Here is a 16391-nt window from a genome sequence, read left to right on the forward strand (position 1 = left end):
CAAGGATCAAGTGCTCTCTATGGGTTGATTCTTCGACACTCTGTCGCGGCGAATCACCCAAAGCCGCTCACAACTTGAGTTGGGTCACCCACAAGCTCCGCCGGGTGATCACCAAACTCCCAATCACCACCAAGCCATCTAGGTGATGGCGATCACCAAGAGTAACAAGCACGAACTCTCACTTGACCACGCGAAGCCTAATGAGAAGATGGATGCACACTTTGCTACTCTTGATTTGCTAGTGAGGCTACTCTCTTGGATTCTCAAATCACAAACACCTCACTAGGACCTTTCTCTTCTTGGCACTCACAAACGTGTTTCTTAGCTGTTGGAATGAGCAAAAGTTACTCCACACACGAGTGGAGCTTCTATTTATAAGGCAGCCTAAAAACGAACCGTTATGAGCTTCTGCGGGATGACCGGATGCTCCGATCGTTTTGACCGGACGCTCCGGTCAGTTCAACCCGCGCAACAGTTTTCAAGTGATGACCAGACGCTGTCAGGGTCCGGTCAATAATGACCGAATGCGTCTGGTCGCTCTTGGATGCTTACTGTACTCGACCAGACGTTGGATACTCAGGGTCTGGTCAGTATTGACTGGACGCGTCCGGTCACACTTTCTCAAGTCTAGACCCTTACTGGAGTCGACCGGACGCTGGCCCTCAACATCCAGTCATATTGACCTTCCAGCGTCCGGTCACACCAGACTTGTTCTCCTCGGTCAAATGAACTAACCGGACCCTGCGGCCAGCGTCCGGTCGCACCAGAGCCAGCGTCCGGTCAGTATTTGACCCTCCATTCACTTCCAACTCTCGAACATATGTGAATGAAGTTTGCTCCAAAGGATCTTAGGCATTCATAGGAGCTACCTAGAGCTAGTTTTAACAAGTGTGCATCACACCTAACTCACTAGACTCAACTAGGTCAAGCTACCCGTCCATACCCCCCTTAATAGTACGACCAAAGGAAAAACAAAGTCCTAAACTACTCTAAGTGTCTCTCCAACTTCAATTGACACTTAGAACTAGTTATCCTTAACCTTGTCGTCCAGCCTTTGAAAACCGAAATGATTTCCATCGTAGGGGCATGACAACCTCGATTGCCCAATCGATCTCCATTACCATGACCTAACTTAATTGCCTCTGCAAAACACACGTTAGTCATAGTAATATTGTATTGACATTAATCACCAAAATCCAACTAGGGGCCTAGATGCTTTCAATATGGACAAGGAATTTATATGCATCAAGTGGTTCCAATCAACTCTTATAACCTAATGCATCAATCATAAGGACTTGAGTAATATTTTGTAAAATACTGGGAGACTTAGAATGCTCCGGGGCTGGCCTTTCAGAAAAGGAGTGGGGCGGTGATTAGGGCACTCTAGAAGCTCTTCTGGGTTTTGCTCCTCGCCTTTGGGAGCTGTGGCTTGAGGAATCTCCTGCTGGTCCCCTTCCTCTCCTTCGTGGAACTCCAGCAACGTTATCTCTTCTATCGATCCTAGATGCATGAATATGGCATAAGATATTGCGAATGCATACATGCCGACAAGTATAGTATGATGCTATATGAAGAATGCATTCTTGTAAGTATTCTTAACAGCATGTTGTTAACGTATAACAAGTGTTTCACATTTTACTGAGTATGTGCATATCTCTTCTTAATTACTAAATCAAACACTTCAACAATTCATTTACTACACTACAAAACCGCAGCTACTTGTTTTACTCATAACTGAAGTTATACTTATCCAAATGTGGTGATCTTGGACTTTCTGGAAAGCTTATAAATTGATCTACAACTTTCCTTTAATACTCTCACTGTGATTCAGTAGTTAAATTGGGCAAACAAATCACTCAATCAAATCTGTCCAGAAAGTAAACCTTTCGGACAGCAAACTTGCAACAGCTAGAACTCGAAAACCCTAAGTCCTATGACTGTGAAAATTTAACACCAGGTAGATTAGCAAGTTATCTACAACTTTCTTATTAACAAGTTTTACTGTAGAGACCATTATCTATATGAAATCATCTATGCGATCAAAACTATACATGCAGTCTTGTATTCGAATGATAAATCGATAATTAGTCATTTGTATACAATCAATGGCTTCTAAATTTTACCACTGACATCAACAGTTACTATACAACATAAGAACCATAGAAAACATCATGCTTAATCTCAATCTAATTATTTCAATGCCTTTCTTATTTTAGTTAAGTAATTAGGGTAAATAATAAACATATACCAAATATGCATCATAAATTCTAAAAAATTTATAGTGTCTTACTAATGCTACCAGTAGACTATTGTAAAAGTTTCATTCTATTTTAGCTAGTAAAACACCCTACACAAAAATGACAAGGCATAAAGGCTTAAAATAGCATAAATAGAAAACCCTAGTGAAAAGTGTCAAGCAACAGATTTTATATTTTTCATAGCATCCATATGGTACTAGGACAACCTCCAACAAATTTCATGAATATTGGATTCATAAATAATTTATAAAAATTCATAAAAGGATTACCTAATTATAAAAGGAAAATCTATAACTACAAATCCATGCATGCACTGACCCTCAACTTTTTACCAGAACTTACACTTGTCAAGAACAGCTCACCACATAAATATCATGATTTTTGGAGCACAGGAACTCTAGATATAAAATAAACAAATTTACATACATTTAAAAACATATTTCAAGTTTCATTTTAAATCTTCCAGAAATTCTACTACAAATGCTAATATCATATTTTTCATAAATACTACACTTCCTAAGGAACACTACAAAATTTGGTTCACAAATTTTGGATCTCTATAGCTCAAATTCTAAATTTTCAAAGTTGCACACAAAACTAAAAATAAATGATCTATCTTTTGAAACGGTGTCACAGACAGGCGGGGTCCGCGCTTCAGACAGGCCCGTGTGTCAGTGACGGCAAAAATAGAGGAGACGTCCGGCTGGTGGTTTCTTGCCGACGGTGAGCTCGCCGGTGGTAGCGACTACACCTACTCGATCTACTCATCTGTCCGCATCCAGTGGTGGTCTTTGCATGGCCGGAAGAAGCATGGAAGCACCTCACCGACGACCATGGCGGGCGGCGGCGATGGTGTGGCGGTACGCCAGCCAACTCCGGCCAAATCCCGGCAAAGCGATGGTTTCCTAGTCTAAGGGGAGGTCCAACGGAGCTTAAGGAGGCGACTACGACGCGGTGGATGCTACGGTTGAGCTAGGCCACATGCACCGCGGCACGGCAGAGCTATGGCGGTGACGCACCCACGGTGGCGCAACACGAACAGCAGCTTACCTAAGGCACGATTGCGGGCGCTGCAAGGTGGAAATGGTGGAGAAGGGTGAGGCGGAGTTGCGAGTGCGACCGATTGGGAACAGGGGCGGCGGTGAATGCAAGCGAGCTCGGCGGAGCAGCTACGACGGCAATGGCGATGGCGGCTGTTGCGATGGCTATGCTGGGGCGAAGGAGAAAGCCAGAAACGAAAATGGGAGCGCGGGGCAGTACGGGCGAGCGCGTGGCTTGTTGTAGTGAGCTCTGGCCCGTCGTGGCCGTGCTAGGCAGGGCACCAGCGACGCGCGGCCATCCTCGCGTCCATGCAGCGCGCAAGCTCTGCGACTGTTGGCCATCGAAGAACGGGCGATTCAGTTCGTCAGTGCCCGATCAAACGCCTGACAGCACGATTTCGTGAAGCTCGATCTTCGAATCCGTGATGAATTAACGCACACAATCTATACCAAAGTCGTAGCCCTACATACCAGCTCCAAATCTTGTTTAGAACTCAAGCCTTGAACCTCAACCAAACTCAAGTTATATCATCTCAAAGTGACGCCTGTCAGCACTGTCAGAGCATAAGACTTAGAATATTTCGCTAAGTGTTGAAAACAGTGACTTGATGATTTTTGTGAGCCTAATTCAAGCATGTTAGGAGCTAAACCAGTCAATGACCCAAAAATAAAGGTTGTTCCTCTTGCCAAATACTACAACTTTGCTTTAGTGACCACCTCCATGCAAGGTTTCTATCACATAGTTCAAACTTGGTCAAACATGCTACATTCAAATGATGGTATACACTCAACTATGGCTTAGTGACCAATTTACCCCTAACCATGAATACCAAAGTTGTTCATCATGATCTTCTAAACATGTTTAAGCTATTTGTAAGGTGACACACTCATTTCATGCCTTGGTCACACATAGGGCTATCCAAGCCAACACATATAACATCACTTAAGTACTTGATCATGAAAGGTGACTTTCATGAACAATGTTCCATTTGTTAACCTATGTGTAGAAAATGTGTTTTAGTGACTCACATAAACCATTTACATGTATTCACTCATGATCATATGCATATACACATGGAAACATGAAATAACAAGCAATGTTGCAAATGTTTCAAACACATGTTTCACTTGTAAAAGCTTAAATATGAATGCTTGATGCTCATGCTCATGCAAATGCAAGTCAATTTATGCAAGGCTAATACCTAGGGTGTTACAGATGAAGTTGAGCAGACTATTGGAAATGATTCAGTGCAAGGAGAATAACCACCGCCACCTCCACCCACCTTGGCAGAAGTAATCGATGGACAGACATGACTATTGGAAAATCTTGTAAGAAGACCAGACAATGGAAATGGACAAGGCAAAATGGTAGCTTTTATGAGACTTCACCCGCTGACTTTCGACAGTGCAGAAGAAGACCCACTTGCAGCAGATAATTGGTTGCATGCCATTACCAAAAAGTTAAATGCAGTAAGAGCCATTGATGAAGAGAAGATCAATTTAGCTACCCATCAACTAGTAGGAGTAGTTGGTGAATGGTGGGAGAACTATCAAGACGCAACTAATGAGCTAGATGCTATTACATGGCAAGACTTTGTGGAAGCATTTCATGAATATCACATCCCCGAAGGGATTATGGAGATAAAAGCTAAAAAATTTTGCTCCCTGAGACAAGGACCAATGACACTAAATCAGTATATTCATAAAATCATGAAGTTAGCACGCTATGCACCAGATCATGTCAATACCGACAAGAAGAAGTAGAGATGCTTTAGAAGAGGACTTAATGCAGTACTAAGAGTGCAAATAATTACTCACATCTACCCAGATTTCAACACCTTGATGAACCGCACCATACTATTGGAAGAAGAGAGCAACAGAAGTGAAGGAGAAAGAAAGCACAAATTTCTGATACAACATGCTCGCCAACAAGAAAGGACCTAGCGAGTCTGTACCAACAATACTGCACCTGCAAGATACTAGCCAACCATACAGTATAAGTCATCCGGATCCAACACCTCACAGACCACATCTAACATCAAGAACAACAATAGTAGCAATAACAGTAACAACACTCAGCCCAAAAGCAATAACACCATAGCACTAGACGCTTGTTTTGGATGCCATCTACCAAGACACTATATCGCCCAATGCCCTTACAAAAACACAAACTCTACCCTAGCCAAGTCAGTAGCCAGTAATAGGATAAATGCCTTAGGAAATGGACGCACCACACCTCAAAATTCTAGACCACCAAGGAAGAATGAACAACCACGTAAACATAGAGGAAGTACAGGCAGCAACTGATGTCATGTACGGTGAGTTTCTAGTAAACTCCATGTCTGCAACCATGTTGTTTGACTCCAGTGCTTTGCATTCGTTTGTTTCTGCGTGTTTTGTACTTAAGAATAGTTTAAGAACAGTGTTACTCCACACCCCTCACACCCAATTTTAAGGATAAAATGGGATGCAAAATCTTATGTACGCCCAGAGATCAGTCACATACATAAGCCGACAAATTATGAATAGTATCATCACAAGTGTTTATTACATCACGAATAAGACAGAGTTATCACAAAGATATAGCGGAAGTAATAAAAGACCTCTCGTGGAAGATCCATTTCATACGGACGTCGACTGGTTGACCACAAGTCTAGTAGTCCTTAGGAAAATCATCATACCCATAGCCATCTGTTACCCATCTGGGATTTTTATCCAAATAATAAAAATAAACAAGCATAAGTACATGTCGTACTCAACAAGTGTAACACGGGGTTCATGAGGCTCAAAAGGCTTGGCATAGGTTTAACAACGTTCATCTTTTAATTGTCACAATTTTAGCTTAAGAGTAGCAACAAGTTGTTTCAATTCCCAATGCAAAACACAAGATCAAATGTAAACATGATTAATGAATAGCATAAACAGATATTACTTAGTGTTCATCTATTCTGTAAATGTTCCAAGGCCGCTTGTGACCGTGAGCACGGCTGATATACCAGTTTTACACTCTACAGAGGTTGTACACTTTCACTATGAGTTGTGATACCCATATGCCCGGGTTTATAACTCCCAAAACACTTCCAAGATGAGCAGGCATGGGTCACAATGAAGCCTTTCAAAAGTTCGTCGAACAAGTTAGGACCGCTAGGTCTCTGTGGCCTGTGAATGTAGGGCTCCCCTTTTGACACGCTTAATGACGCGCAGCCTATACACTAAATGACAGAGGCCGCACTATATCCAACCCGGAAAACACCCCTCTTGTGCCATAGAGGTAACCTCTAACAAGCTAGAAAAGGTCCTCATACAGAGCTAAAGCCAGAGCCATGTAGCCCTCACAGCTGTACTGTAAGTCCTAGATGATCACTTATAGATAAGTCCTTAGGGAGAGGAATCTGAAGCATTTAGAAAGTAGCTAAACACTCCAGCCCCTTGTTTCCAAGTTGCTAAAAAGTCATATTTTAAAGTTTATTGCATATACCATTAGTCAAGTTACAAGATCATGGTTTAATGGAACACTAGCAAAGCTACCCAATGCATAACCCGTAGGTACAAGGTAAAAGTTCAATTCTAGGGGAATCCCTGTCAAGGTGACACATGCAACATGAATTTAATGAATTAAAGTGAATAGGAAACAAGGATGATCCCATGCTATACTTGCCTTGAGCAAAGCACTCCTGCTAGTCCTGCTCGTCAAAGTTGTACCCTTGATCCCCCACGAATTGCTCACCGTCTATATTCGATAATCACAGCAACATATAAGCATCCAGGAGCAATCATGCGAAGCATACAAAGCTATAGATTAGAATAGTACACCAATAGCATAAAATCAAGATGAAAAGTTTGGAAAACAAATCTACGTCTTGCTACGAACACACAGACGCGAAGATCACAAAAATCGGAGCTAAAACGAAAAAGTTATGAATTAAACAAGATTTCCTATAGTAAAATAATAGATTAAATCTAACCTCGAATTTTAAAAGTTGAAAATCTACTAAACAGTAGTATAAACATGTAGATTACTTAATTATGAACCTAACACAATTTGAACGGATCAAATCAGAGTTAAAACAGAGATTTTATGGCTAAAACAAGTTGAGTGGCAAAACTATAAATAACTAAAAACGTATTTTCAATCTAACCGAACCAAAATACGCTTTCAAAAGAAAGAAATGGAATCTAAAAACACACTTTGGACTATGGGTTAAGTTGGAAGTAATTGTAAGGGTGTTTTTGAAAAACTAGCGGCGAAGGGGTATCTTGGATTTGGGACCGTCGGATTAGAACTGGACGGCTGAGATTTGATCTGGTGAGTGATGAAAACCTTGCTGACTAGAACAGGACCGGTGGCGGGCTTGACTACGGTGGTTCCATGGATGGCATGCCGGAGCTCTCGGTTAGGGGCCTACAGTGCTTGGTTTTTCAAACGGAGAAGCCCAGAGGGGAAGTGGAGGAGATGGGGATCTCACCAGAGCCGAAAGGGATGATTGGGAAGCCACGACGGTGGCGCGGCGTTCGACGGACGGCGGCTCCCATGGCAGTGCTAGGGCGAGGCACGACTGCGGGCTTGCATGGGCAAAAAAACTTGCGGCAAGATGGAATAGGAATGCAGCGAAGGCGGCTATTTATGGGGGCGCGGTACTTGGGCGACACGGCATCGCGAGGAACCATGGCGGGGGCATACACGGGCGTCGGTGCGGCGGTCTCTGACTCTATTACGGCGTGATGAGGGAGAAGCGCCCTAACAGGTGGCCCCAATGCTTCAGCGGGATAGGAATGCAGCGCGGCACGCAGAGCTAGGCCAGCTGCCTTGCTGGGCCGCTGCGGAATGGGGGACATGGGGCGCAGCGTGACCTAGGCCGGGCGCTCGGCTGGGCCTCGCGAAGGAAAAGCAAAGCTGCATGGAGTGAAGCGTGATAGCATAGAGAAAAGAAAAAGAAGCAAGCCCATGGGGAAACAGGCCGCGCGGGTGGACTGGGCCAGCAGGCCAGAAATGGGAAAGGAGGAAAGAAATTCATTTTTCCTTTTCTAATTTTTCCAAAGCAATTTCAAAATGAAATTTCAACTCAACTTGAAACCCGACTTCAAACCAAGCAATACAAAATATTATGCAATAGCATGAATGCACACTCATGGTCGTTGACCTATAATTGTTTTTAATTAAATATAATTTATTATTTTTCCTAAATTCAAGTTCCCACAAAAATGCATAATTAAACATTTTCTCCTATTTCAAAAATATGCAAATTTTTAGGGTGTTACAATTCTACCCCCCTTAAAATGAATCTCATCCCTGAGATTCGGACGATGCTTACTCAAATAACTATGGGTATGTTTTCCTTAGATCCTCTTCCCTTTCCCATGTAGCCTCAGCTTCGCTATACCGATTCCACTGAACCTTACACATCTTTATAATTTAGCTCCTTGTAACTCTTTCTGCCGTCTCCAAAATCCTTACTGGAAACTCCTCATTTGTGAGATCTTCCTTAACTATAAGCTCTTGTAATGGTATCTGCTCCTCGGGTACACGCAAACACTTCTTTAGTTGAGACACATGGAACACATCGTGCACACCTGACAAACTCTCAGGCAATTCCAACTAATAAGCTACTTCACCACGTCTCTCTAAAAATTTGTAAGGTCCAATATACCTTGGTGCTAACTTCCCTTCATGTTAAACCTTCTCACACTTCTCATAGGTGACACTTTCAAGTAAACATAATCCCCTACTTTGAAAACCAATTCTCTTCTTCTAGTGTCGACATAACTCTTCTGTCGAGACTGAGCCACTCTCAAGTTATCTCTGATCATCCTTACTTGCTCTTCTGCATCTCTTAAAACATCTAGTCCGAACACTTGAGTTTCTCCCATTTGATTCCAAAACAATGAGGTTCTACACTTTTGTCCATACAAAGCTTCGAAAGGTGCCATATTGAGACTTTTCTGATAACTATTGTTATATGAGAACTCTGCATAAGCCAAACTCTTGTCCCAACTTGTACCATACTACAACGCACAAGCTCTCAACATATCCTCCAATATCTGATTAATTCTCTATGTCTGCCAATCTGTCTGAGGATGATATGTTGTACTAAAATTTAACTTGGTTTCCAACGAACTATGTACTTACTGTCAAAAATGAGATGTAAATTGGGTACCTTGATCAGACACAATTTTCTTGGGAACTCCATGTAGACACACTATCCTCTCCATATATAATGCAGCAAATTGAGGACCAGTATAGGTAGTCTTGACCGGTAAGAAGTGAGCAACTTTAGTTAACCGATCTACTATTACCCAGATTGAATCATAACCTCTCTAAGTGCGTGGTAACCCAACAATGAAATCCATACCAACTTCTTCCCACTTCCACTCAGGTATCTTCATTGGTTGTAGCAATCCTGTAGGTCTTTGATGTTCGTCTTTGACTCTCTGACATGTATCACATAAAGCTACATATTCAGCGACATCTCTCTTCAGTCCGTACCACCAATACTTCTCTTTTAGATCTAAATACATCTTAGTACTCTTGGGATGAATAGAATAAGCAGACTCATGTGCCTCATGAAGAATTGCCACTCATATAGCCTTATCCTTAGGCACACATAGTCTTTTCTCAAACCACAGAGTTCCATTGTCATCCATACGAAATCCTGGTGCCTTGCCAATCACTATGTTTTCCACTATCTCTTTCAACTTCACATCCTATAACTATCCCTTACGTATTTCTTGCTCCAATTTAGGCTCCAACACCAACTCCACTGCATTAGTGACAAAACCCAAATTTAGTCGTTCAAACTCAGCACACAACTCTCTTGACATAGGTGCCACTTGCACCTCATTAGCATAACTCTTCCTGCTAAGAGCATCGGCAATGACATTCGCCTTTCCAGGATGATAGTGTACCTCTAGATCATAATCTTTGATCAACTCTAACCATCGACATTGTCTTATATTCAGATCCGTTTGAGTGAAAATGTACTTTAGACTCTTATGATCAGTATAGATGTCACTCTTATGCCCGATAAGATAGTGCCTCCATATCTTCAAAGCATGAACCACTGCTGCTAACTCCAAGTCATGAGTAGGATAATTTAACTCATGCTTTCTCAACTATCGGGGCTTTCTCAACTATCGGGAAGCATATGCCACTACTATGCCTTCTTGCATAAGAACACATCCAAGACCTTGACAAGATGCATCACAATAGATAGAAAAGCTCTTGTTCAAATCAGGCAAAACCAATACTAGGGCTGTAGTCAACCTCTTCTTCAACTCTTCAAAGATAGCCTGGCACTTCTCAAACCACACAAACTTGGCATTTTTCTCCAACAAAGCTATCATAGGCTTGGCAAGTTTAGAGAAACCTTCTATGAACCTTCTGTAGTATCCAGCTAATCCCAAGAAACTACAAATCTCTCACACATCTATTGGTGGTTTCCAATTCAATACATCTTTCACCTTGGTTGGATCTACTGTGATTCCACCATTAGAGACAACATGGCCTAGGAAAGAAACTCCTTCAACTAGAATTCACACTTGCTTCTCTTAGCATACAATTTGTGTTCCCTAAGCTTCTGCAAGACCAACCTCAGATGTTCAGCATGCTCTTCTTTTGTTTTGGAGAATACCAATATATCATCGATAAATACCACCACAAACTTATCCAGAAATTCCATGAACACCTTATTCATCAAGTACATAAAGTAGGCAGGTGCATTCGTCAAACCAAAGGACATAACGGTGTACTCATATAAACCATACCTCATAGTAAAAGCTATCTTGGGTATGTTAGTTGCATGAATCTTCAACTGATGATAGCCAGAACAAAGATCAATCTTAGAGAAAACACAAGCACCTCTCAACTGATCAAACAAGTCATCAATTCTAGGCAATGGATACTTGTTCTTGATAGTAACCTCATTGAGTGACCAATAATCAACACACATCCTCTGAATACCATCCTTCTTGTCAACAAATATAACCGGTGCTCCCCAAGGTGATGAACTAGGACGAATGAAACCTTTCTCCTGTAACTCCTTTATTTGTTTCTTAAGTTCTTCTAGTTCGTTAACCCCCATTCTATATGGACGATTAGCTATAGGTGCAGTTCTAGGTAATAATTCAATAATAAACTCAATGTCATGGTCAGGTGGCATACCTAGCAAGTCATCAGGGAACACATCTAGAAATTCATCTACCACTGGGTCCTCCTTTTTGACGCGATCATTAAGCTGGTTCACTATGGCTGTCGGCTGTGCTTGTATTATAACATCAACACTGATTCTTTCCCTATTCGGCGCGGTCACAACAACTACCTTCTCCTTACACTGGATCACTGCCTATTGTTGCTTCATCCAGTCCATACCCAGAATCACATCAATACCAGATGCTCTCAACACAATGGGGCTTCTTCGGGCAGTTATAGGACAGGTGACCTTCTTTACCACAATGAAAACACTTGTTGGGAGTGCTAGGGGCACTAGTCTTCATAGGAGCGTTGTTGGGTGTTCCCTGTCGTGGTGTCTGCTGACCACTCTGCTGCTAAGGACATTGATTGCCATTCTGCTGCTGGTTCTGGTTGTGCTAAGGGTACTGACCACGATTCCACTGATTGGGTGGTCACTGAAATCTATGCTGGAAGCCTTGCTGAGGATTGGTACATGGACAAGTATTACTTCTAGAGGCCTATCCCTGAAGCCTCCTCTTCTTGGCCTCCATCTCCTTGCACTTATTGTCAATAACAATAGCGCGATTCACCAGCGTCTAAAAATTGGGGTAGGTATTCGACATAAGCTGGAGTTGTAGACCATCATACAAACCCTTAAGAAAGCGGCGTTGCTTATCAGCATCATCAGCCACTTCATTCGGAGCATAACGTGACAGCTGAGCAAACTTGTCACGATACTCAGCAACAGACATGGATCCCTGCTTTAGAGCTCTGAATTCCTCCTGCTTGAGCTCTATCAGTCCCTCTGGTATGTGGTAGGATCTGAAATTCTCTCTAAATTCCTGCCAGGAGATAGGAGGAGCATTAGCAGAATGTCCACATTCGAATGACTCCCACCAGTCTTGTGCTTCTCCCATGAGCTACCCTGAAGCGTACAACACCTTCAACTGATCATCGCACTGTGCTATGTTGCCTTGCTTCTTCACTACACGAAGCCAATCATCTGCTTCCAATGGATCAGTGGCATGAGAGAACACCGGGGGACGGCCCTTCAAGAATTCACCACGCTTATCACGGAGTGCTCCACCAACCTGTTGGTTCTACTGATTCTGCACCAACGCTTGCATGAGCTGGGTCAGTACTGCCAAAAGTTGTTCAATAGTTGGTGGCGGTGGTGGTGGTGGATGTGGGGGAACACCTCCACGACCTCAGCTTCTTCCTCTTCCAGACATCTGCTATCAAATATTCAAAATTTAGAAATTTCCAAGTTAGAATACGTTCTGAAAATTTTGTGGACGAGTCTCAACATCAGCAGCTCGGTAACACGGTCATATCTCGAGTTCCAGAAATCTAAATGAGGTGTACTTTATATGGTTGGAAATCTTAAGAAATTGTCTACAACTTATTCAGACCACATTCTCAGATTTTGTCGTTAGGTTACTCAAAAATAGGATACAGCCGAAACTGTTCCTAGATTCCAGACTCCGCAGAAACTTTATCTTGAAACAGCGATATCTCACAAACCAGATCAGATATGAGGGTGATTATAGAGGAATTGGAAATATACTTAAGTCTAGTTATTCCCATAAAAATTTCATAATTTTTTGTTGAGTAGATTTTAAATGGCATTGAGATAAGGGCAAACTGCTCCGAAAAACAGATTCCGAGAGAACAAGATGTAACAAACCCAACTATTTATTTATTGACCCAATCTTGAATATTCTTAACTATGGAACTTGCGAACATGCCCACAAAGTTCCAGCACTCATTACAAGGATCCAACTCACACATAAACATAATAACAAATCAACTAAGCACACCAATGTTCACACCGCACTAATAGACTCGACTAGGCTCAACTTAACTCATTCTACTATCGTTGATTACATAAAAGGGACTCCAACATCTATGGGCGAGACTTATGGGGAAGCTCCTCGTACATCTTTGGCAAGTTGAGGCACAGCCTTTGTTCATCTATCACCTGTCGGTGTCTCTTGATGGTTTTCTGTTGTGCCTTCAACTGATCCTCCAGTCAATGAATCTTTGCTACGGACTCATAGCCAAAGTGTACCATCACTTGGGTTGTTGGATCCGTGCCCTACGGGTCCATCATTGCCCATCCCAATTCCGAGTGTTGGTGAGGGAGGAATCGATACTGGTCATTCTACATATCCTCGAATCGACGACCATGGAGACCTATACAAGCTTCAACGGCTGCATCTTCTATGCTGTCCTCCATGGTAGCATAGTGAGCATGATGTGCATAGTTTGAATCCAGCTGATATGTGTCTTTCTGTTCATCCTTGATGGTGATGCACACACTGGTCTTCCAATAGGTGTCTTCGAGAGGGTGTGTATGTTGTTCGCAGATGTACTCCATAGCTGCATCCCAGTCGTCATAGTAGGTCTGAAGCATGCTCATGAGTTGGTGATGTGAAACGGAGGATTCACATCCTAGCTTATACCACACCTTTGTCATACACCCTAGGGGCGGGATTGGCTCATCCTCTTCAACGACGTCTTCCTCATCATCATTGTCGGATAGGTGGACGACCTCGACTTCTTCGGGTTTCTCCTGGACTGGCTCAGGCGTAGGTATAGGTGTTGGCGGTGTTGGCGAATCAAATTCTTGTTCCTAGGGTTCCTCCTCCTCATGCTCCATGGACAAACCACGAGGTGGGTAGTACCCTCCAGTGCTGATGCAGGCAGTCTTGCTGGCACGAGGCATCTACAGAATTAGATTTAGTTAGATTAGATTAGAAGCAATAATTTTCATAATAGAGTAAGGTAAAAGAAGCATAAAACTTTAGCAAATAACAAGGGTGAGATAGAAAGCACGAAATGAGTGAAGCAAAAGAAGCTAAAACGACCATTGCTAACTAGGCTTGTGTCCTACAGTCAACACAGCTCTGATACTAATCTGTCACACCTAATTTTAAGGATAAAATGGGATGCAAAATCTTATGTGCGCCCAGAGATCGGTCACACACATAAGCCGACAAATTATGAATAGTATCATCACAAGTGTTTATTACATAACGAATAAGACAAAGTTATCACAAAGATATAGCGGAAGTAATAAAAGACCTCTCGTGGAAGATCCATTTCATAGGGACGTCGACTGGTTGACCACAAGTCTAGTAGTCCTCAGGAAAATCATCATACCCATAGCCATCTGTTACCCATCCGGAATTTTTATCCAAATAATAAAAATAAACAAGCATAAGTACATGTCGTACTCAACAAGTGTAACATGGGGTTCATGAGGCTCAAAAGGCTTGGCACAGGTTTAACAACATTCAGCTTTTAATTGTCACAATTTTAGCTTAAGAGTAGCAACAAGTTGTTTCAATTCCTAATGCAAAACACAAGATCAAATGTAAACATGATTAATGAATAGCATAAATAGATATTACTTAGTGTTCATCTATTATGTAAATGTTCCAAGGCCTCTCGTGACCGTGAGCACGGCTGATATACCAGTTTTACACTCTGCAGAGGTTGTACACTTTCAATGTGAGTCATGATACCCATATGCCTAGGTTTATAACTCCCAAAACACTTCCAAGGTGAGCAGGCAAGGATCACTATGAAGCCTTTCAAAGGTTCGTCTAACAAGTTAGGGCTGCTAGGTTTCTATGGCCTATGAATGTAGGGCTCCCCTTCTGACACGCACAATGACGCGCAGCCTATACACTGATGGACAGAGGCCGCACTATATCCAACCCGGAACACACCCCTCTTGCGCCATAAAGGTAACCTCTAACAAGCTAGAAAAGGTCCTCATACTGAGCTAAAGCCAGAGCCATGTAGCTCTCACAGCTATACTGTAAGTCCTAGATGATCACTTACAGATAAGTCCTTAGGGAGAGGGATCTGAAGCATTTAGAAAGTAGCTAAACACTCCAGCCCCCTGTTTCCAATTTGCTAAAAAGACATATTTTAATGTTTATTGCATATACCATTAGTCAAGTTACAAGATCATGGTTTAATGGAGCACTAGCAAAGCTACCCAATGCATAACCCGTAGGTACAAGGTAAAAGTTCAATTTTAGGGAAATCCCTATCAAGGTGACACATGCAACATGAATTAAATGAATTAAAGTGAATAGGAAACAAGGATGATCCCATGCTATACTTGCCTAGAGCAAAGCACTCCTACTAGTCCTGCTCGTCAAAGTTGTACCCTTGATCTCCCACGAATTGCTCACCATCTATATTCAATAATCACAGCAACATACAAGCATCCAGGAGCAATCATGCGAAGCATACAAAGCTATAGATTAGAACAGTACACCAATAGCATAAAATCAAGATGAAAAGTTTGGAAAATGAATCTACGTCTTGCTACAAACACACAGACGTGAAGATCACAAAAATCAGAGCTAAAATGAGAAAGTTATGAATTAAACAAGATTTCCTATTGTAAAATAATAGATTAAATCTAACCTCGAATTTTAAAAGTTGAAAACCTACTAAACAGTAGTATAAACATGTAGATTACTTAATTATGAAGCTAACGAAACTTGAACGGATCAAATTGGAGTTAAAACAGAGATTTTATGGCTAAAACAAGTTGAGTTGCAAAACTGTAAATAACTGAAAACGTATTTTCAATCTAACGGAACCAAAATACGCTTTCAAAAGAAAGAAACAGAATCTGAAAACGCTCTTTGGACTGTGGGTTAAGTCTAAAGTAATTGTAAGGGTGTTTTTGAAAAACTGGCGGCGAAAGGGTATCTTGGATTTGGGACTGTCGTATTAGAACTGGACGGCTGAGATTTGATCTGGCGGGTGAAGAAAACCTTGCTGACCGGAACAGGACCGGCGGCGGGCTTGACTGCAGCGGTGCCATGGATGGCACGCCGGAGCTCTCAGTTAGGGGCCTACAGCGCTCGGTTTTTCAAACGGATAAGCCCGGGGAGA

The sequence above is a fragment of the Miscanthus floridulus genome, chromosome 3, assembly GCF_019320115.1.
Source record: "Miscanthus floridulus cultivar M001 chromosome 3, ASM1932011v1, whole genome shotgun sequence".
NCBI lineage: Eukaryota > Viridiplantae > Streptophyta > Magnoliopsida > Poales > Poaceae > Miscanthus > Miscanthus floridulus.